Source organism: Chrysemys picta, chromosome 10 (genome assembly GCF_011386835.1).
Source record: "Chrysemys picta bellii isolate R12L10 chromosome 10, ASM1138683v2, whole genome shotgun sequence".
Lineage (NCBI taxonomy): Eukaryota > Metazoa > Chordata > Testudines > Emydidae > Chrysemys > Chrysemys picta.
This window is the reverse complement of record NC_088800.1, coordinates 3,584,599-3,609,401: the sequence shown is the minus strand read 5'-3', so window position 1 is coordinate 3,609,401 and position 24,803 is coordinate 3,584,599. Positions and strand designations below refer to the sequence as shown.

At 48.8% G+C, this 24,803-nt stretch overlaps 1 protein-coding gene across 1 annotated transcript in view; it reads left to right on the top strand.

Moving 5' to 3' along the window:
• Positions 1-110: 110 nt before the first annotated feature.
• The window catches only part of GLCE (glucuronic acid epimerase), a 145,035-nt gene continuing 120,342 nt past the window's right edge, over positions 111-24,803 (top strand). The window contains exon 1 of the mRNA XM_065559143.1: positions 111-365. The gene's annotated coding sequence lies outside the window, so the exon portion shown is untranslated. The remainder of the gene's footprint in view (positions 366-24,803) is intronic.

Below are 24,803 nucleotides of genomic sequence, written 5' to 3'. Positions count from 1 at the left end.
CAGGATGGGAGGGGGAAGTGAGTGATCTCCAGGAGTAAACATGACCCTCTGCCCTCCTGACTTGATGCGGTTTTGACAGGCTGGGAAGTCTGACAATAGTTAACTATTGCTATGTGAAATACAGCTGGTTAACTGATGGAAAACTACAGGCTGGAAATCGCCACCCTTAACGTAGCTTCTGCTCAGCCGTTTTTTTGATGGACAAGCTCGGTAATACTAAATTGGGGATTAAACTAGGCAGAAATCTCAGCTCGATGGACACTTGGACACTTCAGCACTTGGACACCTCTCTAGTTCCCCTGCAGATGAGAGGCCAGCCACTGGACGCCTGCAGTTACCCACGCGAGATCTCCCCAGGACCCTGGGTAAATATGAATCTGGGATTTTGGCGGGGGGAGGGGTGTTTTCTAACCCATTGCGGATGTGTACAAGTGCTGGAGACTAAATAAAGTAAAGCTTTAAGTAAAAGCACTCTTGTATTGTGCTGCTTGTGCCAAGGTCCCCATTGATTTATTTCCTACCACCGTCTCGCCAAGAGTAAAAGTTACCAAGAGCTTTGGGTCCAGAAACCCCAGCGAACAACACTGGTGCCAGACGGTTGTAATTAGACCCATGTTTTTATGGATTTTATGGGAGTTTTGCTCAGGATTTTTCTCTTGGGCCAAACCCAGCAGGCCCTACTTAATTCTCATCAAAATCAGTGGCCACATTCACCGTGGTAAAGGACACAGAATGTGGCCACTTGTGGCTCACTTGATTGCCTGACAAAGGGTTGAATAGGGCTTCACCTGCAGCTGTTTGGCACAGTCGATTATCTTAGTATTACACTGCAGCAGTGTCTAAGTCTACAAGACACGGTCTGACAGATGGAGGAGACAGCATGAGATAGAACCAGAATGGCAAACAGGGGTGACAGTAATAAATGCCTTAGCATAGTCTAGCTGCATGCACAGTTCAGAGGTGTAATAAACCAGACATGGGTCACCTGCTTTGCGGCTTCATTAACAACCCAAAACTCAGCTCGGGGTTCACTGAAAACATGCTCCAGTTTCTGAACTTTTGAGAAGTGAGTGAAGCTGAGCCCAGTTTGGGGCCAGTTATTATTTCCAACCAAAAGGAGGCAGAACTCGACAGGTTCAGTTGAGCTTCACTTTGTTGTGGGGGTTCACGGGAACTCAAAATTCAAAGCAAACTTCCGGGGTGAGAATTCATGGGAACTGAAGCCAGACAAAGATTGGCACAAATCTCTGAGAACCAAAACTCCATCCCGCAGGCCTAGCTAGAGAACTGTATCGCTCAGAGAAGGGACACGATAGAGGTACAATTGTATGTGGTATGGGGGAGGTCAGTCTGGTGCTCCTATTCACCCTTTCTCACAATATTGGAATGAGGGGACACCCAATGAAATTAAAGGAAGTAATTTCTCATATAATGCAAACTTAACCTCTGGAACTCACTGCCACAAGATCTGAGGCTAAGCCTGTGGTAGGATTCAAAACTGGCTTGTTTTCTTAGAGCATAGGAATATCTGTAATAATGATATATGCACAGCTAAACTAACTGATAAAATGTGAAATGGATGTAGATCCTCATGCCTTGGGGCATAAGCCAACTACCACAATCACTGGGATTAGAAAGAACTGTCCTTATGGGCAGTGAGAACAGCCAAGGTCCCTGTTCTGTTAAGGACAGGGAGCACAGACCCTGAATTAGGGGGCCAAACTCCCCCTCGTCTGGGGATTTGAGTTTACTGATAATTCAGTACTAACACCACACCTGCAGAGCTGTCCCTCGGGTTTCCTTGCAGATCTCCTATGTTCTGGCTTCTCGTTCCTTCTTCCTCCTCACTTATATCCAGGAGCGAGTGAATGGACCACAGCTCTACAGGGAGTCAGCAGAACTTCAGCAGGGGCCTGCTAACCGGGTGGATCTGCAGAAGGTTCCTTTCCGTTCACACCGCTACAGCCAGGTTATTCCATAATTGGCTACGATGGGGTTAATTGCACCTTCCTCCTAAGCATCTGGCACCAGCCACTGTCTGAGACTGGCTAATGGACTAGGTCAGGGGTCGGCAGCCTTTCAGAAGTGGTGTGCCGAATCTTCATTTAGTCACTCTAATTTAAGGTTTCGTGGGCCAGTCATACATTTGAACGTTTTTAGAAGGTCTCGTTCTCTAAGTCTATAATATAGAACTAAACTATTGTTGTATGTCAAGTAAATAAGGTTTTTAAAATGTTTAAGAAGCTTCATTTAAAATTAAATTAAAATGCAGAGCCCCCCGGACCGGTGGCCAGGACCCGGGCAGTGTGAGTGCCACTGAAAATCAGCTCGCGTGCCGCCTTCGGCACCCGTGCCATAGGTTGCCTACCCCTGGACTAGGTGGACCACCGGTCGGATCCTGCCTGGCAATTCCTAGGTCCTTAAATGTTTAACCTTCTTTGCAAATATCTGTTAAAACATGGGATCTCTTAATCACCACCCTAAGACAGACGTACACATACACACGCTGGAAAGGGACTCATGCTGTGATTGTGTCTCATTTACATGCAGAAGGCTCAGCTTGCCGGTCACGAGCTGAGCCAGCGCTGCCGAAGTTCCGCAGCAAAGCGCGCTCTTTGGGATGACCCCGGGTCAGGCTCTCTGAAGCGCTAGGGAGAGGGCAGTATAAACCGAGGGGGGGTTATAGCTGTGCACTCCCCAGGATGTCACAAGCTGGCTCTGATTTACGCACGACGACTGAGCCAGCAGGAAGACAACGAAGATGGTGTTGTGGTACCGGGTAAGACCGCATTGCAAGAGTGGAAGTTCAGCGGGCTAATGAAATCAGTCCTGAGTAATAACAAGACCTTTTCTTTTCAAGTGCTGTGCATGGACATACCAATGAGAGGGAGATCGCCTCTGAACTATAAATAACCCACCTCACTGACCAGAACCAGGGATCGGCCTTTATTGTGTCATTAGATACGTTGAAATGATTGTGTCTTTAACACCATTCAGAGACTAGTTTCTATTTTTCGGAGACGTGGATACAATTCTGTTCTTCTCAGAGGCCTAGCTCCCGCAACTCCCAGCAGCGCCGGTATTCCTTGGTGGCTGGGGAAAAGACGCTGCAAGGTTAAAAGAACTCACCTGGGGTCCCAGACGGAGTTGGAGTTGGAGATTAGAGTTGGAAAGTCCTCCTAGGCAGTCAGCCCAATTAGAAAGAGCTGCGAATACATAATATGGAGCCTCATTCTCCTGTCACACCTCTATTCCACTGGCATAGCCACTCCGAAGCCCTGGAGTTACTCCCGATTAACAGCAGTGTAAGGGCAGAGGCAAACCAGACACCTAATCAGATTCCCAAATAAAACACTTAAAGATTTGCTATGAGTCCATAGGACAGATTGACTAGCCACTTTTACCCTGCAGTAAGTGGGTTGGAAATTGCATTTCAGGGGTAAGCTGGCTAATGACATCAATATGGGTAATATGTAGGACCAACCAAATTAATTCTAATATCTCTGTTATCTCCCGCCTGGGGGAAGGTGACATTCAGCTAGGTGTGGGTAAAGTGCTTTGGTGGAAGGGTCTGCATGCAGAACCCTGTGCAGATACAAAACATCCGAACCACAAACATGGTCCGCGGCCATAAAGCGGGTCTCCACAGATGTGCAGGGCTCGATCTGTGTGCTGTCCGCTCGCAGTATTGCCCTGCCAACATGTTTTAATCTTTGCGAAGTCATTGTGGCCTGCTCTTGGCTGGAGCCCAGGTGCGCAGTCTATGTCACTACGCAAATTACTCTCTGGGTACGTGGATAGTTTCCTCACCATAGCAACCGGGCACCCCACAATCACTAAGGAACGTCTCTGTGAGCTAGGCTGCATTAGCCTGGTGTCCCACGTGGGCGGTTGGGGCACTGGGCAGATGAAGTGACTGGCTCAAAGTCACACAGGGAAGCTGTATCTGACCCAGGGCTCCCACACATCAGTACAGCGCTCTGTGTGCTCCCAGGTTCCAACGCATCTCGGGGCTTCCCCTTGCTGAGCTCCAAACAGTTCTCTGGGTGAAGAGCTTTAGAGGAGACCTTAGACTCTGAGGCCCAGCTTGTCCTGGTAGGACACTGAAGATCTCATGGCCATTTGTATCTGAGCAGGGTTCATCCAAGTGTTCTTGGCCAAAATTCTCCCTTCCCCACTTTGGGCGGGTTGCCTGGCTGGCTCCCACCCAGAGGTGGCTGCATTTCAGTGGAGCTGTACCTTTGTGTGTTGCACAAAGCATTGTGGGACTCACAGCCCTATGGAAATGCCAAGTGCTTACTCATGTCTCTCACTGTGGGCTGATGCACTGCTTCAAATCTGCCGTGAACAAACCAAACGGCTTTTTTAGCTCTTCTGAGATTTGTATTAGTTTTAATGTCGACAGTGTTTGCGGACACAAAGCACTATAGTGCGCACGCTATGGAACTGGCAGGGTTCCTGCAAACAAACACGCCTGCCTTTTGCAGTTTTACATATGTCTTGTCAGAACGAACCTGATTGCTGAACAAACACACTCCTCTGTGGCTGGGAGTGAAAGCTGCAGAATGCAATCCAGCATGCTCCTGTTAGACGGCAGGCTAGTGGTCGGGACATGTCTAAACTGGGCTTAGTGCTGAGTGTCTCGTGGTGGGTGGAGACCTTGACGTGCATCGGCCCTGCAAGCTCTAATAATCTCCCTCTCCTAAAAAGGACAGTGCTGGGCTTGTTGATATTTTAATTGGTACCTTTCTGGGCAGTTGTTCTGTAAGTATGCCTGATGGCAAATGATGTGCTTTTCACTTCGTTTTCAATTCAAAGGGCGCGTGGCTTGGGCTGTCTTTTGCCTTTCCAATCCCGCACTCTTCTCTTTCATCCTGACAAGAAGGTGAGCGTCACAAACAGCCGAATACGAACCAGATGGTTGGAGAGAGCTCTGCAAGGGGGAATAGAAGCAGCTTCAAGGTCACTGCTGACATGATGAATACTAAGCGGTGCACATCTCAGCCCTGGCAATGAAAAATTAATGAATTTCTTCCTCTCCATCTCCACACGCTCAGTCAGCTGCCATCTTCTTCACCTCTCCAGCTCGTCGGGCGTTCCCGTTGGATTAGGGAATAAATGATTAAAAGAGATTAATCATGGAATCAGCACTGCTCTAAATACTGGAATATCATTGCATTGTTGGCTGGGGCGAGGGGGGTGGGCTGTTTGCTTGTATTTAAACAAACAAACAGGGTACCAGGAGTGAGAACAAAGATGGAACAGAGGCAAAGGATTCTAACTGCCAGACCATTCGGTTTAATAAAGCTCCGAGCTGTCGTGACCCTGGGAGGGTTAAGATTACTCACCTCTGGACCTGCCGTATGTCTTTCTAAAGCCGCAGTGAAGCTGTTTTATTAATAATCAAGCTTGGGAAATCATCCCAGGTTCTCATGCTAACTAGAACTAAATGCCAAGGTGGGAGATTTAATGTGCAAAGCCGTTCCGATTGTGGGACAGTGTTTAAACAGGTTTTTCAAAGGTGTCATGGAGGTCTGGCTTTTAAAAAATGGACAAAATGTCTCTTGGGACTGAATTCTGTCATGCTTGTTGTATTTGGCTGGTGACTTTGTACGTGCTTGGCCAGAAAGTGGGTGCACTGGATCCCCAGCCAACTGCACTGGCGCTAAGAACACTCATCCTGTGCGGATAACTTGTGCACCTGACATGGGCTGGCATGGTTGGGGGAAGGGCAGAATGGGGCCGGCCGAGGGGCTATAAGGCACATGGTCCAGCAAGACACCGCCAGCCTAAAACAGCTCGTTGAAAATTTCCCCATGAAACAGTTTTCCACTGGAAAATGTTGATTCGACACAATTGAAAGGTTTTGTGGGAAGTATCGATTTCGTCTAAACTTTTGATGGAGAGTTATCAGAATGAATGATTTTGATAAGGTCCCAAGGGTACACATAGCTACCATCCATATTTTGACGTCTGTAATATAAATTATAATCTAAAGAACAGAAAAGTTGGCAGGACAAAGCCAAACGTTTCAAGACGGTCACTTCGATGGCTCCAAAACAAAGTATTTGTTTCTTGGTAAAGTTCATCTCTTCCTTCCCGTTTGGGACAAAAACAAAATTTGAAATGTGGGAATTTCCCAGAAGGGACATTTGGATTCCCAGCTAGCTCTGCTCTGGGCTATGCAGCCTTATCCATAGGGCCTGCCCGCCGAAGCCCACTGCCCCATGCACTGCGGGCCGGCGGACCTGCACTTGGGGCAGAACCCATCCATTTACACGCTGAAAATCCAGGTGTCCTGAAAGTCAGGCTCCCTGACCCCTAGGTCTGCTGCAGGCAGCTATGGATCACCGTCAGCGTGATGACGTGTGGGCTCTCCGAGGGCTTTAGGGGTGCCAGAACTGGGCTCAAACACCTCTAGCCCTTGCTTCTGCTCCTTCTTCTCAGGCCACGGCAGCTTGCAGTCAGAAGGCAGCCCTGCATCAAAGAAATGGGATTGTCCCACTCTGCAATCTTTCTCCCTACGTTCCGCTGCCTTTGCCTGTGACAAGAGGCTCAAAGGGAGCCTCGCTATCGGAGTTCCCACTGGAGCCTTTAGTTGGGTGATGTCGGTCCTTCCAGACGCAGCCCTAAGTGAGCGTCCCGGAGCACCCTGGTGCATGGAGCCAGCCTGCTGCTCTCTGCTGGCTGGTGTGGAGCAGGGACAGGGCCCCACCTCGCTCCCAACCCTAGGACGTGCTGGGCACACCTGGAACAGAGCTTCCCTCTCCTGCCCACGGAGGCTGCGGTTCTGCCTGCCCCTTATCTGGGGCACCCAGGGGAGCGGGATGCTTTTTCCACCCCTCTTTTCAATTGTCCCCTGCCCCATGCCCTGACCATCCCCAAAAGGACCGGGCAGAATCTGGCTCTCCATGATGAAGTGTCAGGCAAGTTCCATGGCACATGCTGACTTCGCTTCTGCTCATTTTGTCAAATAAACACAGGGGGACTGATTCTCAGCTGCTGTACGCTCCTTTGAAGTCTGCATCTACGCTGACCTACACCAACTGATGGCCCAGGGGTTGTTTTTTTTCTTTTTCTTCAATGTCAAAGCAACAACAGTCTCTGAATCCGGATTTCGTTGGAAAACAACCCAAGGTTCTATTTGATAATGTAACCCCTGAGCAATGTCTTCCCTTTGTTTGCTTCATTACTGTGATTACATTCTGACTGTAGCATAGCAACAGCTAATTGCTTGATGGTTGCAAAGTGCATAATTCCCTGTATTAAAATTTTATTGAGATGTAATTGTGTTCCTCTTGGAGAGAGGGTGCTTCAGAGAGACGGAGGATAATGGCTGTGGTTAGTTTAGCTTTTGTAGTGTTTGTAACATTGGCCACCTCTGGAAAAATATGATTTTTTAAAAAAGATGGCTAACCTTAGAAACCACTGTCTTGGGTTAGCTGCTCCAGGAAGCTTCACCATTAGTGCAAATGGATTATGGGAAATGTAGCATTGTCGTACAGACTAGACAGACAGACTTTCTAATACAAATACTGTTTCCCCCCCAATATTCTCCAATAGTCCATCCAGTTTATTCGTGGTGTGTTTTTCCGTAATGCAAATAGCGTGAAACAATCAAGTCATATCTGATAAATTAGTCAATGTGTTTAATCTCCTCTTCTTTTGTGGAACATCCAGAAACAGACTGTCATTTTCTCAGATATATTCTTCACGACTGTCTGACCCAATTGCTTTGGGAATTCCATTTACGATCTCTGACTTTGTATGCAAAATCCAAAATTGCAGGGCACAAGAGAGGTGGTTGGGCACCTGTCACATGGCATTGTTTCTCTCCCCTGTGGAAATGAGTAACTCCTGGAAGTGGTTTCCTGTTGCGACTGCTCGTGGAAAGCGAATGCCAAGTACGCTCTCTGCACGTTCTTGAGCATGCAAGCTTATAACTCAGTCTCTGAGCGTTTGTGCAATTAAACCTCAATTGCTCTAATGTCTGCAGAGAGCAAATGCACCGGGGGTGCAAACCTGGCCAAAGCAAATGCTGTAAATGCAGTGCCAGTTGTCTGGCACACTACACGGCCGCTGCCTGGAATGCCCATTAACGAAGACCCTGTGAAAATGCTCAGAGCTAATTCCCAAGAGTAGATGGGCCCGGCATGGAGGGGCGGGGGGGAGGAATCCATCTTGCATAGGCTGCAGCGTGTAACGAAGCCCCCTCGTAGCTATTAATGCACCACTACTGCTCCATGAGGGGCAATAGCTCAGCATAATGCCAGAGCGACTGGTCTTACCACCCCCACTCAGCTGCACTGGGACACACAGGGAGCCCCTCTAGAGCTGGGCTCTGGCATGCACAGGGGCACCCCAGTTCCCTCCCCCCCCCCGCAGAATGGCAGCAGCCCCTTTACGTCTGAGGGCCCACCGTGGCTGTGGAGGAGGGGAGGGACGGCGTTGCACCTGAGTGCAGCTGACTGCAGAACGCTGCACGGGAGGCTGTCCCGTTCCACCCTGCCTTTAGACCTTGGGGCAGAGACAGCACTTCACTCCCCACCAATGGCCAGGGCCCCTCTTGCTGATGATTTACATGGGCACTATAATAGCTCACTAGGGCACAATACTGCCTCTTAGAGCAAGGGCCCAAGCAGTGCTGGGGAAAAGACGGGCCAGCCGCGTGGCTGGTGTTGGCAGCGTTATGCCTGCTGAAGCCAGGAAACAGGCATGTATCCAGGGCAATGGGGAGACACGTACTCCCAGGTGACCTTGCTGCACCTTTGGGAGAGGTCTGTGTTCCACCCTACAGCTGATAATGAGGGGATGGAGCTGTGGCCGCCCCTCACTGCCCAGACGTGTTTCCTCTGGGAGGCTGAGGGCTTTGGGGAGCTCGCTGGGACGTTCTACTCTCCAGCCTCGCTGGGCGCTGACACCGGGGCAGCCAGAACGTGGCCCGTACTGCTCGTCTGATGAGCGCCTCTCCCCCAGCCCACCTGACTACCACCCTCACTCCTGGCTAGGCTGCGAGTTAGCCCCGTTGAAATCACCCTAATCCATGCTGTGAGGTGAAGCCCCGTCTCCGGCAGCCCTGGCTACGCTGAACATATCTTACCCACACCTGCGGCTCTCCCTTGTTTTTGCTCTCCCTCTCGGATGTTCTCCCGATCTAAAAATGACATTTGCCGTATCGCCAACCCCAAGTATTCCAGCATCATGAACCAGGTCCCAGAAAATCATGAAATTGGCTTAGGAGCCATGAGATTTTTTTTTTTTAAATATAAATGTTGAGGTTTTTTCCTTTGCGTTCAGGTTTCTGAGCCTTCAGGGTGCATTTGCTTCATGTTTTCCAGCTTCTCTTTGCAAGGACTAGAAACTTGTCTGAGTTTGAAACGAAAGCCCAGAGTCTCATGTAATTTCTTAATTCCAAGGTCTGTGGCTTTCAGAAAAGCACCAAATACTATAGGATTTGCAATAAAATCACAACCGTTAGCAACCCTGCATTCAGCTGGAAGCGTCTGTTTGTCTGAAGGACCGTCGCTCTTGTCAAATTAACTTGATATCTTGTTTTGAGGAGATTACAAGTTTGGTTGATAAAGGTAATAGTGTGGACGTAATAAACGTAGACTCTGTAAGGCATTTGACTTGGTGCCACAGGACATTTTGGTTAACAAGCTAGAAAGATATAAAATTACCACGGCCCACATTAAATGGATTAAAAGCTGGCTAACTGATAGGTCTCAAAATGTAATTGTAAATGGAGAATCCTCATCGAACGGGAGTGTTTCTAGTGGGGACCTGCAGGGTTCTGTTCTTGGCCTCTGTATTTAATGTTTTAATTAATGACCTGGAAGAAAACATAAAATCATCACAGATCAAGTTTGCAGATGACACATACATTGAGGGAGTGGTAAATAATGAAGAGGACAGGACGTTGATTCAGAGCAGTAGGGATCACTTGGCAAACTGGGTGCAAGCAATCAATACGCATTTTAATATGGCTAAATGTCAATGTATACATCTAGGAACAAAGAACATAGGCCGTATTTACATGATGGGGATTCTGTCCTCGGAAGCAGTGACTCTAAAACAGATTGGGTAGTCATAGTGGATAATCCGCTCCGCCTCAGCTCCTGGTGTGACACTGTGGCCAAAAGAGCTAATACAATCCTGGGATGTATAAACAGGGAATCTGGAGTAGGAGCAGAGAGGTTATTTCACTTCTGTATTTGGGCCTGGTGTGATTGTGTCTGGAATCCTGTGTCCAGTTCTGGTGCCCACAGTTCAAGAAGGATGTTGATAAATTGGAGGGGGTTCAGAGAAGAGCCACAAGAATGATTAACGGATTAGAAAACATGTCTTGTAGCAATAGATTCAAGGAGCTCAATCTATTTAGCTTAACAAAGAGAAGGTTCAGGGGTGACTTGATTACAGTCTTTCAGTATCTACAGCAGGAATAAAGATTTAATAGTGGGCTCTTCAGTCTAGCAGAGGAAGGTCTAACACGATCCAATGGCTGGAAGTTGTAGCTAGATAAATTCAGACTGGGAATAAGGGATACATTTTTAACTGTGAGAGTAAAGTTACCGAGGGATGTGGTGGATTCTCCATCACTGGTTTTAAAATCAGCTTTTCTCAAAGCTCGGCTCGGGATTAGTGTGGCGCGGGTCTCTGGCCTGTGATGCACAGGAGGTCAGACTAGATGATCACAAAGAACTCTTCTGGCCTTAGCATCTATGGATGTATGTTGGAACGCAGGCACAAAGCATTTGATTGGGCAGATTTTTCCAGTGCTCAGAACCCATAGGTGAAGAGAGATCCCGCCCCCTTCCCTCCCCGATTGCTCAGTTTCCATTTAGACATCACAAGGAAATGGCAAGACTTTCAGAAGGGACAGCAGCTGCCAGGGTGACATTTTACGGCCAAATTTTCAAAAAAGCTCTGTACCCACCATGCTCTCTGGAAAACCCAGCCCTACATTTCCTTTACAGATGGGACCTGAACCAGAAGCCTGGCTATGGACCCGAGAAACTCTGCTATGGTTTGGATCCGGATCCAAACTTTGCATCCCAAGTTGTCTATAATTAAGGCTACGTTTTCGTCACAGGTATTTTTAATAAATGTCATGGATAGGTCACGGGCTGTGAACAAAAATTCACGGCCCGTGACCTGTCCGTGACTTGTACTATATACCCCTAACTAAAACTTGGGCCGGGTGCCGGGGGCACTGGGGGGTGGGGGCGGCCCGGGGTGCGTATGCTGTGGGTGCTGGGAGGGGCAGGTGGCAGCGCGCAGCCCTGGACCCCCGCCGGTGCTGGGGGGGGGGAGGAAGGGAGGGCTGGCAGGCTCTCTACCCAGCTCCGTGTGGCTCCCGCCATGACCTGCAGCTGCTAGGGGGAGGGAAGGCCAGAGGGGCTCCAGGCGCAGCCAATGGGAGCAGTACCTGCAGGTAGGGATAGTGCGCAGATCCCTCTGGCTGCTCCACCTAGGAATTGCTGAGACATGCCGGCCACTTCTGGGGAGTCACCCGAGGTAAGCGCCACCACAGCCCTGAGCCCCTTCCAGTACCCAAACTCCAGCTGGGGCTGGGGCTGGGGGGAGCACGGTAGCCCAAGACTGCCCCAGCCATGGCTGGTGTGGCTGGCCAGGGGCTGCCTGAGCTTCTCGGGCAGCCCCGGAGCCAGCCACACCGGCCACTGCAGAAGTCACAGAGGTCACGGAATCCGTGACTTCTGTGACAGACACGCAGCCTTATCTATAATTTCCTTATTGCAACCTCAAAACTGATCTGCAGATCTGGATTTCACCAGCCGCTCTGTTAAGGGGAGGCAAAGATCTGCGGCTTTTTGAGTCTGCCTCGACCTCTACCAATTCGAAAGGGAAATGTAACCAATGTTGTTTGCACTTGCTCTATAAGGGCCCAATCCAAAGCCCCTTGAAGTCAGCGGAAAGATGCCCGTTGACTTTAAAGGGCTTTGGGTCAGGTTTGAAGTCACATGCAGCAATTAGGCGAATTTGTGCAGAATATTTCACGGCAAACTGTCAATAGCTATTCTTGTCTTTTGACAAATGGAAAGGAGGGTGCGAAAGCTGCTGAAATGATGTGATCTATCAAACGGCTGCTCTGGATGCTGGAGTCTGGAGCTGCCATTCAGGCAAAAATGTCTTTCCAACTTATTATTAAAAAAGAAATAAAACAGGAATTTTCTGCTGTTACGAACCGTTGGTATTGCCAAAGCCATGTCATCGTTCTTCAGAAAGCCAAATACCGAATGAATTTTTAAATAAACTGTATTCCTTAGTACAGTGATCACACAAGGCATATTCTGTTACTAAGTGGTCCTGGCACATAGATATTATTCACTTAAGTAATCAGTCACTGTCAACAAATTACAGGATACAGAGAATGGAATTAGCAAAATGAACTATGGATGTAAAATTCATTTGAAATTCAATTTAGAAGCAACATTAGCTCTCAATGAGTCTGCCCAACTGTTTGAACATCATTTTTTCTATTGGATTTTTATATAAATGTAATTAACCTTTGCTGTTAAATTGTTGATTTTGTTGATATAATTATTATGTGACTCCTAATATTTTGCTTGGCTGACATCTAATTAGATGGTGGCTTCAAATTAGAGAAACAAAGACTGCTGGTGACCTCTACCATATTCTCCTGCTCAGTCTGTATGGGAGGGGGATGGAAAGTGGAAAATCAAACTCACTAATGTAGATTTAGCGCAGATGAAAATGTGAAGCTAGAAATTAATATACGATTTTGCTTCCAAGCCTTCCTCTGGAAACAAGATAATACAATAACTCCTACTAGAGCTTCTGCTAAAGATTTTTAAGTTTGCTGGCAGTGCTGAAAAGTAATAATGAAAAAATTAATTTCAGGTCAAACAAAACAGTTTGTTTAGTTTTGATTTTGAGCATTTGGGTTATTTTTGCATTTTTTAAAAATAAAACTGAATGAAATTAGTAAGTGAAAAGTGGTTTTTGACCTACAAAACCAAAACATTTTGTTTAGAAAATATTGAAATGAAATATTTTGAGTTTTTTAGATCCTCCCCCCCCCCAAAAAGAACAACTTAGTGAAACACTCACAAATTTATTAAATGATTTACTGTTGCTGAACCTGCATTTTTTGCCACAAAAAGTTTTGGGTGAAATGTGTCACCCAGCTCTTATTCCTTCCCTTCCCCACCATAGTTCATTCTTCTCCAGGCTTGCTGGATTGATCTAATCAGATACAGGCCCTGTGTTGACTTTTATAGGCCGTAAGAATTGGGTAATTTAAATCAGGATTAAGAAGAATAAATGTTTCTAGACCAGGGGTCGGCAATGTTCGGCACGCAGCTCGCCAGGGTAAGCACGGGCGATGTGCTGGCCGCGGCTTCTCGCCACCCCCATTGGCCCGGGACGGCGAACCGCGGCCAGTGGGGGCCGCGATCGGCCGAACCTGCCGCGTCAGCAGGTAATTAAAACTGGCCCGGCCCGCCAGGGTGCTTACCCTGGAGAGCCGCGTGCCGAATGTTGCCGACCCCTGTTCTAGACATTGGCCCCGATCCTGTAAATTACTCCACAGGATTGTATCCCTGCACTGGTGTGAGGCCCCATTGAAATCATAGAATATGAGGGTTGGAAGGGAACCTCAAGAGGTCATCTAGTCAACCTCCTGCTCAAAGCAGGACCAATTCCCAACTAAATCCCCAAATGGCCCCCTCAAGGATTGAGCTCACAACCCTGGGTTTAGGAGGTTAATGCTCAAACCACTGAGCTATCCCTCCTCCCTATAGTGGGGTACCACGGGGGTGCAGGTATACAGCCACTCATCTAGGAGCAGCGTGTTTGCCCACCACTGCTCTAGTGCCTCACCTTCATTAGGGAAGTTTTTCAAAGCTTTCCCACTGTTGCTAAGATCTGTTCATTTCCACCAGGAGTTCCCAGCACAGACAAGGTGCTAGCGATCACCATAGCTCTAACCACCACGCACGTCCGTTACATCTGCTGTGAGGGGCTGCAGCTTCCTTCGTTCTTGCCCTTTAGGCCTCACTCTGCATCCTCAGGTCTCGCGCCAGCAAAGAGGGTATTGACGTTACGTCTTTCTCCCTTTGTCTCCCACCAATGCTGCGCTGTGCACCGGATTGACTAGGTTTCTGTCTGTGATTGGGTTGAGTTCGGAGGAGGGCTTTCCTCACGTTGAACATTCTGTATTTATTCTCTCTGATCTAGTCCCACATCATGTCACACTTGGAGGGTCATTGTCAAGCTAAGAATTCGCAGTGCTGAGTTTTAGCTCTTTTCCACTGATGGCAAACCAGCCACTGACTTCAAAAGTGAAGTCACTCCTGATTTTCCCTGGGATAAGTGAGGTCAAACTCAGACTCCCGTTGCTCAGATCCTCAGCTGGTGTAAGTCAGCGTAGGTCCCGGGAAGACAATGGTGTCTTGCTTATCTGCACTATCTGAGGATATGCCCCTAAGCAGTTTTAAAAGCCCTTGTTTCCTGCTCATGTTACTTAGGCCTTGGCTACACTTACCCGCTAGTTCGGCGGCTGGCAATCGAACTTCTGGGTTCGACTTATCGCGTCTAGTCTGGACGCGATAAGTCGAACCCGGAAGTGCTCGCCGTCGACTGCGGTACTCCAGCTCGGCGAGAGGAGTACCGCGGAGTCGACGGGGGAGCCTGCCTGCCGAGTGTGGACCAAGGTAAATTCGAACTAAGGTACTTCGAACTTCAGCTACGTTATTCACGTAGCTGAAGTTGCGTACCTTAGTTCGAATTAGGGGGGTAGTGTAGACCTGGCCTTAGATTGAAAGAAAGATATATTTGCCACTGATATTTTTACTCTTCATTTGCACTTTAGGTTTTTACTGCTAGCGATGACAAGACACGTTTACTTAAATGTTTGTGGCCATCACGTTCTCGCAGGCCCCAGATATTCCCTGGCGCTGTTGCAGGGCAAGAAGAGATTTTAAATACTATTGGTCAGGTCATCCAACATGTTGACAAGGGGAACAAATCTTCGCAGAGGTAGCGCTCTGGAAGGGTTGCATCCAAGACTTTAATGCTCTGGCTCTAGCACTGGTGATCTGCACAGGCCACTAGCAACCGCAGCCAGCCGCTGGGGACCTGAGCTGTGTGAACTAGTTGAGGGTTACATTTGGGCACTTGATTCAGCATCTGCAAGATTAAATTGTTCCAGAGCAAGTCACGAATTAATGAATTCATCAGGCACTTGCCGACTGTACGCGGGAGGGAGGCTACTTCTCCCAACTTGTTGGAGGTGGCAGAAATGTCCAGGAAGTGGAACCAGCCCAGTGTGATTAACCTTGAATGGCATCAGAGGCCACCTCTATTACCAACACATGCTCTGATGCAAAGAGCACAGGTGCCAGCATCGCAGGCAGACCTCTCCTTCTGTGTCCATCTGCTTGTGGAAGGCACAGTTGTGTGATCCAGTTTCTTGTGCAGCTAAACGTCTCGTGTGACCGTTGTAGGCGAGCCAGCTATTTTGACACATGAAGGCTCTGTGCACTCCATACACGGGAAAGTGACACCTTGCAAGTCCACTGAACTCAGTGGCTGAACAAATTGAAGGTGTCCCTGTCAGACGGTGTTGCCTCACACTGTAGATAAATCTCTGATAATTTTCATATGACTTTACATTGTGCCTCTTCATATAACCTTGTGGTGGGTCTACCCACGTGTGACCTCTGTTTTCATGGGACTTTGTATCAAAGCCTCATTTAGAAACTTTGCATTGCCCTTGGTATAATATTATAGCCCCACTCTTAATCAATTGCCCTGTTGAATGAATGAGGTGTGAATGAGGAAGGCATGGAAGGCAGCACCTCCAGACAGCCTCAACTGTTGGAGAGGGGCTGGGAGCCAGACCCAAGGACAATAAAACGTGTCAAGTGGGCTCATTAAAGACAAGCAGACATACCGACGGCCTCGGGGGTTAGAAGCAAGCACCTTCTTTTGGAAACACGCTCTTTGCAGCATTGCGACAACTCTCAGAAGAAAGCAGCACAAAGGACCAATGGACACAGACACAGAGTTTGAATCTGGTATAGATTTGCATAAGAGGAAAGCTGCTATAAAAGTGAGGTGTCTTGCAGAGGACCCTGGGTCTCGTCTTGTCAACATGGGAGCATCGATCCGGATCGGCAGAAGCCCGGCTCCACCCCCTCCCCCATCTAACTCACCTGGCCAGTGAAGTTAAGGGGAGCAACTAATTGGTAACAACAAGACGGAGTGTGTTTGTGTGTGTGTGTGAGTGTAAGTGTAATATATTATATGCATATAATACAGTGTTTATTACTAATAAATGTGGCGTTTACAACAACACCTGTAAGAAAACCCACGATATCTATTTCACCCGCTCTCCTTTACAACCTTGATCTACTACAACACCACATTCTGGACACGACCTTGGGCTTTGTCGAGACTGGGATGTAAAGGTGTGATATTAGATTGTGTTAGCTAGTTTGATCTAATGAATGCTTCCAGGCTTTCACTTGGTCAACTGAACATGTGCTAAACTACAGCTTGTCTTGTCCTGACGAGAGTTTAAAAGTATGAGTTGGCGGTGCTAACCAACCACTGGGTTACGTGGACTTGCGAGGTGTCACTCTGCCATGGAGAGCACTTCATGTGTCAGGTTAGTTGGTTTTCTTACAACTGACAGAAGACAAGTATGTGGCCTCTAGCTAGATAATTCAAGACATATTGCCCATGATAGTCACCATGCTTGGGAGAGCTTTTACTTCTGTCTGGCTACTCTGCAAACTTATCTGATGGGCTTTTGGTTTGGATCACAGCCTTAGCTTGACGAGATAAGTTATAGATTATATCAACAGTCCATCCTGCCACTACTAGTTTCTCTTCTCATAATTATGATTTATATTATGGTAGTGCCCAGATGCGCCGATCAGGATTAGGGCCCTGTTGCGTTAGGTGCTGTACAGACACAAAGCTATACACGACGCCTGCCCCATAGTCTAGGACTCTAATTCAGAGAGTATGCTAATCAAACATGTTTGTGGATGCTCTACTTTTAACCAGATTAGTTACAAAGCAGGTGCATGACCCCATGGGCATTTCAAGAAAAGCCACTACAATGCTGGCACAAGGAGGGTGTGCCGAGTGAAAAGATGTATCCCTGGGATTTCAAGATCGTCAAGAAGGATGAATGTCTCTCTCGTGCTCTTGCTACAAATGAAGCAATCAGTCTGGACTGTTACCTCAGTTACCTGAAGCTTGAGCACTGCCAGACGCCATCTCCTAGGAATATGTAGGTAACTTTGGAAGTCTCCTACCATCTGCCACCAAGTGACTGTACTTTGAGAAGAATGTCTTTCAGGCTTTAGTCATTTCATAATCGTGATTAAATTTAGTCAGTTTATCAAGAGTAGAGGTCTACCTGCATAATATTACAGAGTAAGGACCAATGCCCAACAGCTGGGTGTGTGTTTCATTGCTATAGTATTCCCTTCCCACCCCCCGTTCCCTTCCCCCAGTGTAAACCAAAAGGAACTTGAGCTAAGACATGTTAATATAAAAGATATAACAACACTTGCTAGGTTGTCCTCCCGCCCAAGAGGGCATCATGCTCTTTGGCCTTGAATATAGAGACCATATTTGATCTTCTTGACCCACAATGCGCTTTTCTTTAGACCAGGAAAAAGACTAGACTGTCATTGTCACTAAATGTGGGTCTGTCTTCACTGCAAAAATAAGTGTTAATTTGGGTTAGTTCGTTAACTCAGGCTAACCTAGTAGTGAAGACCAGGCAACTCTGCTTTTAACTGGGGTTAGTAACTCTGGCTAAGGCCTATGGGGTTGAGCTCAAGTTGCTGACCTGAGTTAAAAGTTGAGTTGCTGTGTCTTCACTGATAGCTTAGCCTGAGTTAAAGAACTAACTAGCTCACTCGAGTTAAGAACATGCCTTTTTTGCAACAAAGGGCTACTCTCTGAGAGTATCCCCCTCGGGGCCTGGGGCTTCTGCAGAAAAAGGCGAAGAGTGTGCTGGGTAATTTTCCCTTTGGGGCATGGACATACTCAGGTGCCTGTGACTATCGACTGTCAATCAGTTTTACTCATGGTGGTTGTTGCTCTTATTTATGGTTCATTTCTGATCGTGCCCATGAGACAGGTGGTTCCTAACAGAAGAGACTCATCGTTGCCCTGAGAAGTCTAAAGTCACGTACCAGACACTTTTAATCTCTAAAAGCTGCTTTGTGTCTGGGATGCACCAGATGTTGCCTTGAATTAATTTGTAACCTGTGAGCTGATTTCACCCTGTGCAACCCTCCCTTTCAACTGGGAGGTCTTGGTGGAGATGGGATGCTGTGACCGCTTGCCTGAGTCTAGTCCATTAGGAACTGGATGTGCACTGGTAGGATTGTTTATTTCAAGACCTTGTCATCACACATCTTAAAGACCCACCCTCTGTGGGGCTTAAGGGCACCCAAGACACGTCCTAGGAGTGAGTCTACTGCTACACACAAACTTGATCAGTAGGAATGGCTCTGCCGGGAGAGCGTTGCTGTAGTAATGGGCTAAGTACCATTTGGCCTCTAGGAAAAGTGCAGAATGCTGTACGGTAAGATTGTCAGATATATGACCCAGGTATGTGGAACACAGGTTGGAAAGGTTGAAATTTGGCACATTGGGTGATTGCTGATCTAAGTGCGTAATAATCATGCTAAGTCATGCTGGAAAGTCTAATGAATTTTTAGAAGCTGCCTTTGAAGGATGGTTGTTTCGGGAAAAACATGATTAGTGTTCCCAGATCTCAGCTACCAGAGCCCAACCTGTAGGTGTATTTTTGTATGTGCTCATGCAGTGAAATGGTTATGGTTACTGAGACAAGGATTTTGTTGTTGCTTCTTGGTAATATAACAGTGGTGATCTGAAACCATATCCAAAGCCTGAAGTTAATGGGAGCCTCTTTACTGACTGCAGTGGGCTTTGGATCAGCCCCTTACGATCTCCGCAATTGATACTGTGCTCTCTACGTCAACGGCTCACAGCTGACACAGGATGGCTGTGGCTGGAAAGCCATTCCCATATGACAGCTGCGCAGCACCCTCTCTGACAATGGTCCAGCGAACATGTGTCCTGAAGCCATTATCCCACCGTCCTTGGCAGCCTTACTGGTCACCCAATCTGAGCCAGTCTCCAGATAAACAAGGAACTTCCATTTCCAGGCCCGTCACCTTTCACCAGCACTAAATTCACATTCGCTCTGAGTAGAGAAAGAGGCGGCAGACTAGGATTCCCAGTCTGGTCCTAGAATTAACCATCTCCCGCCTCCCAGCATACAGGAACTTACTCATCAAAGATGGCAGAAGAGGCAGATGCCACCCAGGAAGTTAAAGCACCGTCAACAGCCTAACTACACAAAGAAGCTGCAGACGGTTTTATCCTGGCAGCACAACAGATAGAGGAGCCTGCCAAGGGCCAGATGCTGTTGAGGATGCCAGCAGGCGCTCTCTCGCCAAAGCCTGCCATTCGACTCATGTAAATGTCACCCAAAGAGAAGAAAGAGCACCGAGGGCGTGGGGCGAATGGGGTCTCCAGCATGGCCTTGGGGGGATTCGTTTAATAGATAAAATGTTGGGGTAACACTTAATTGAACAATCACATTGCTGCTGAGTAACTGGGTATTTTATTCTGCCTGGTGTGTGTGGTGTGTGTATTTGTGCCAGTGTCAGACACTCTAAACATATACTAGAAGGAATGTGCATTTGGTGGATTCTCTGCAATCCCAAGCTAAATAGTTTCAGAGCGGAGGCTCTCTCTGTGGCACTTTGCAATGAGCCTGACACCTGTTGCTTTGTGTTTGGGAGCAGGGGTGCATGCAGAATGGCAGTTCAGAATCATTCAACCCACCCCGAGGATGGGATACCTGAGCCCCCATAATGGCAAAGCCCAGATTACAGAGGCACTTGGGCACCTGCCTACCACTAAAGTCAATGGGGGTCAGGCACCTAAACACCTTTGTGAACCTGGGCCTAAGTGCCTTGCTCAGGGTTATGCACAGAGTTGCTATCTCCAAAGCCTTTGTTTTAGCCACAAGGCCACTCTCCCCTGCCAATGGGGACAGGATTCACTGGGGGCTAAGGGAGGGCTTGGGGTCATGGGAGTCTCTTTTGTGTATGTGCAACTGTTTGCTACCGACAGTGTCCAATGTGCAGATGCCCGAATTTGCAGTTGTGCTGCAGCAGAGGGGGAGGAATTCGCATTCAGAGAGAGCCACTGAGAAAAATTATGTGCTGAAAAGTGGTGAGGCCAAGTGCTACCGAAGGAGAGTCGACAAATCTTCCCCACCCTACGTTGCTCTCGTCCTTAATGCGCTCAGCTAGCGTTGCTGCAGCATATCTTCTCCTTGGCGATGAGCATTCTTTCCTTTCCAGTCAACCTGCCCGGGTGTTTGAGCCGTGGAGCTCCATGTCTGCTCACTTCTCCCCGTCTGTGCAGAGCCTGACATCACTGGGAGAGACGGGCACACAGGCAGAGGTGAGCCCAGCGGGTGATAAATTAACACTGTTCCGACACATGCGGGCCATGCTGAGAATCGTCAGCCTGCCTGACGCTAGTGGGAGCAGGAAGGATTTCAAAACCACCACCCATCATAAGGGGAGGCAGCAGGCGAAGACCAGGAGCGCAGGGGGAATGCAGTGTCTTTGTTACGTAGGACCAGGGCAGCCAAACGGCAGAGAACCTGGGGCCGGGGGGGGAACTGCATGATCCCCTGTGCGATGCAGAGCGCTGTTCCATGATGAGTCTCTTCCCTGGGCCATACATAGTGCCTGCTGGGCCCGCTGGCAGAGGGGTGAAAATGGGTCTGAAGCACCGATTTCTAACCTCAGCCAGCATTGGAGTGTTATTTCTATCTTATCGCCTCTCTTTTTCCACAGAAGGTGGATACATTAAAACTCTTGTAGTTGTTCCATTCCACCAGAAATCGCAGGGCAAAGCACAGGCCGAGCTCAGCAGTTCAGACCGCTTTCCCCGTGACTGCATCACACCGGGCAAGAAGAAAGGCAGGCTGAATTCTCCACTGTGTCTGTTGTCGAACACACTTTATGTGGCCCCCATCACTGTGGAATCTGAGCGCCTCCCGAACAAAGAAATTTGTTCCTAACAGGGTTAGCCCCGATTTCCTCGTGCGGGACAGAGGCCCAGACAAACTTGCCCAAGGTCAGAGGCAGGAATTTGAACCCAGGTCCTACTGCGGTACCTCAGACACAAGGCCATCCTTTCTCCGCAGCAGCCAACGAAAACAAACCTTGCTTTCCTGCAGAAATCTCTGCGTGCCAAGCTGGCCGACAGCGCAGCCCTAGGCAGCCGCGGGCTGTCTGCGCACGGGCTGGTCTGCATGCTGTATAAATTAGAGAGGTGTTGAGAGTGGAGACGCTGAGCAGATGCAGACGCTCAAGTGCCGCCCGCTGAACATTAGAGGGAGGCAGCACGGTTTGATCCGTTTTTAAAAGAAAACAGCCATTCTTCCGCTGCTGGCTGGAGACAGGCTCCCTTATCAGCCAGCGAGAAATGTCATCTCTGTTGCCCTCTGCTTTCTCCTCCACCTCCTGTTCTTTGTTTCTGGGCACTGCAGGCCAATAACGATTAGACCCTTTCAAGAAACAGGGTTCTCTCTCTCTCTCTCTCTCTCTCTCTTTCTCTCTCGTCTGGCAGGCTGGAGGCTGAAGGAGGGGATGGAAGAAATAACAATCCTTAACGTGTTTCTGAAATATTGAGGCCGACGCCATCTGTCTCACAATGTGGTAGGAGGGGAATGAAACACAACAACAAAGAGGGGCTAGTGAGTGAGTGGGTGGCATTCTATACCGGATACACATTGCCGTGCTGGGAGAATACCAGGGGCACAAGACAGCTCCAGACGAGGTGCGCAGAGGAAGGTACGGTGCTGCGCAGATAGACCTTGGCGCTTTTGGCCATTCAGCACTTGCCTTTCCATTGCCCGCCGCTGTGTCTTTCGGCATATTTCTTGCTTTTGTCATTGGAACGAAGGCCCTGACGCTCCAAAGACTTAAGCACGTGAGTGACTTTGCTCATTGCCGATGACGGATTTCTGTCACCCCAGCAACATTCAGGCTTTCCCAGGTGAAAATTCATCTGCATCAATCAATTAAATCCCCTTCAGGGGTTTGTGTCTCAGCGGCAGGTTAAAAAATAAGACGAGAGAGATGTTCTAACCCATCAGTACATCGGGCCAGAGCCTTGGCTGGTGGGGACGTGCTCGGTCCATTGTAGCTAATTGGCACCAGCTGAGGATGCGGCTCGTGGACTCTGTTAAAGAAAAGAACGGGACGGCTCGCGTAAGTAAAGTTACTCGTGCTTAAGTGCAGGCGAAAGCCCCCCACGAAAGACACCTCTGCACATGCAGACTGTTACGCACCCCTCTGAAACGGAGCTGATGGAAATCAATGGAGTCCCACTGGCGTCAGGAGAATGTGCCATTCTGCACCAGTGGACGGTCTGGCCTCACGTGCTTAGGCCGGAGAGCGACTTCTCACTCAACTTTCATTTGTGAACCTGCCGCAGAAGCAAACTAGGATTTGACGGACCGACACTGACCCATTTTCAACCGGGAGCGCCCGCCTCTTGCTGGGGCAGCATAAATCACAGTCACTTGCAAGCATGAAGGTACCGCGGAGGACACTGGCCTAGCAGGAGGACGGTTTGAACCGTTCCGGGTTGTTGCTGTAGAGTTATTTATATTGATACGTTGCCTCTCCTGTTTCCATAGGGGCAGAGCCAGGAGGCCGACTACCCCTCCAACCTGTGTGCCTTAATTCATGCAACGCCAGCAGGAGCTGGCGCCCGGTGCAGCAGAATCCTGCACCGTGTCCACTGCAAGAGCAGGCGGTAGGCCAGAGATATAGGGCAAAACCCATCACAGCCTTCCCCGGCCACTGCCTTCTGCGCTTTCTGCTTGCACATGCTGTCATGGAGCACCTTGTCTGGGGACTGCAGGGCTAGTTCCTTCCCCATCAGACCCTCTGCCCCTGACTGGCCAGTGCCGTCGCATGGTCCGTGCCCGCGCTGCAGGCAGCAGGCAGGTCTCCTCCACCACTAACGGCAGCCCGCTACCGCTTGCTTGCCCCCTCCACTGGGGCTGCTGCTGCTGCTCTCCACCCCACCCCCTGCGCGCTGTTGCTCAGGGACTCGAGTGAAACTGGGGGGGCTGGAGTGGGGGTGACCTTTCAGAGCCACACAGCTGAAACTTCTTCATGCAGCCTGGTGGTCCCAGACACAGCAGAAACCCCTCGTCACAACCTGGCCAGATGCCAGCGACACAGCTGGGTGCGGAGGCATAACCAGAGAGCCCTGCAAAGCTGCGGAGAGCCGCTTTATATCCATGGGCCACGTTTGCGGATCGGATGCAGGTACAAATTTTGTATCCACGCAGGGCTCTACATACCCAGGCCCCTGAAGAAACACCAGGCTGAGGACCTCTCTTCCATCTGGCATGGTGGTGCTGATGAGAGAACTCATGCTAGTATCCCCTCCTGAGTTGATTGCTGTGATCCCCCCCGCCTCCCCCCACGTTCCCCGGTCACAAGCAGCTTTTGGGTTGTCTGCAGGGATGCTTCCTGAGTGCATAACCTCCCTGAGAGTTGTTTGCAAGAGTATTTGTGACATTTCAGCCTTCTGCGGGTACGCTTGCAGACCAAACCGGGCTTGCTCGAGTGAGCGAGTGTCAGCGGCTGTGCACACGAGCAGAACCAGCTGGCAGGAATAATGAGGTAAACTTTTCTGCTGTGTTTCTCCAGCTTGGCTTCAGATGTGTTCCTGCGCTGTCACTCAGTGCTTCCTGGCATGGGGCAGTACTTTTCCACTGTAAACCTCCACTCCTGTCAGCAATAACTAGCACAGTATGTGCATAATGCTGGAGCCAAAGGTTCATTTGAAACATTTATTCATAGGAATTATTTGCAAGGAAGTAACTTAATTTTTTATGCCCAGATCGTTTGGGCTGGCTGGCTAAGAAGTCTTTAGGAATGAACAATGAATTCGTTAAGGCGTATTTGACTTTGCAGAAAGAGCAGTCGGTGTTGTTATGGCACAGTGTCTCTTAGGCTAGGTCTACACTAGTGTCGGAGAAAAACAGAGTTCTCTGCTTCCACACTAGGGAGGGGGGTCGACCTAAGATACGCAACTTCAGCTACGCGAATAGAGTAGCTGAAGTCAGCGTATCTTAAGTCGATTTACCTGGCCATGGGGACGGCAGCGAGTCGACCACTGCTGCTTCCCCGTCGACTCCGCTTCTGCCTCTCGCCACGGTGGAGTTCCAGAGTCGACGGCAGAGCGATCGGGGATCGATTTTATCACGTCTACACTAGACGTGATAACTCGATCCCCGATAGATCGATCACTACCCGCGGTAGTGTAGATGTACCCTTACAATCATTTCCTAGAGTTTCAAGCCTCTTTGGAAGTGTGTCTGAGAGATCAATTGTCGTACATGGTACATTACTACGTTGTTTTGAAACAAACTTTCCTACCGGCTCTTTTGTATGTGGTTACAAACAACAATGCTGGAGTATTCTGAACAGAGTTGAGCGTAGCAATTACATTCTCTTCAAGTTTTTGATTAAAATAATCATTAACTCTCCTGTCCTGATAATACATGGCAGCCCGGCTACTGCTTCCTGGAATATCAATAATTCAGAGCCTGTCTGCTTTGCTTATATGTCACTTTGCTGCCAAAGATCTCTATCAGATTGTGACAGAGAGCATCAAACATAACGCAGGGCATTTAAAGGCTCCAAGTCTGC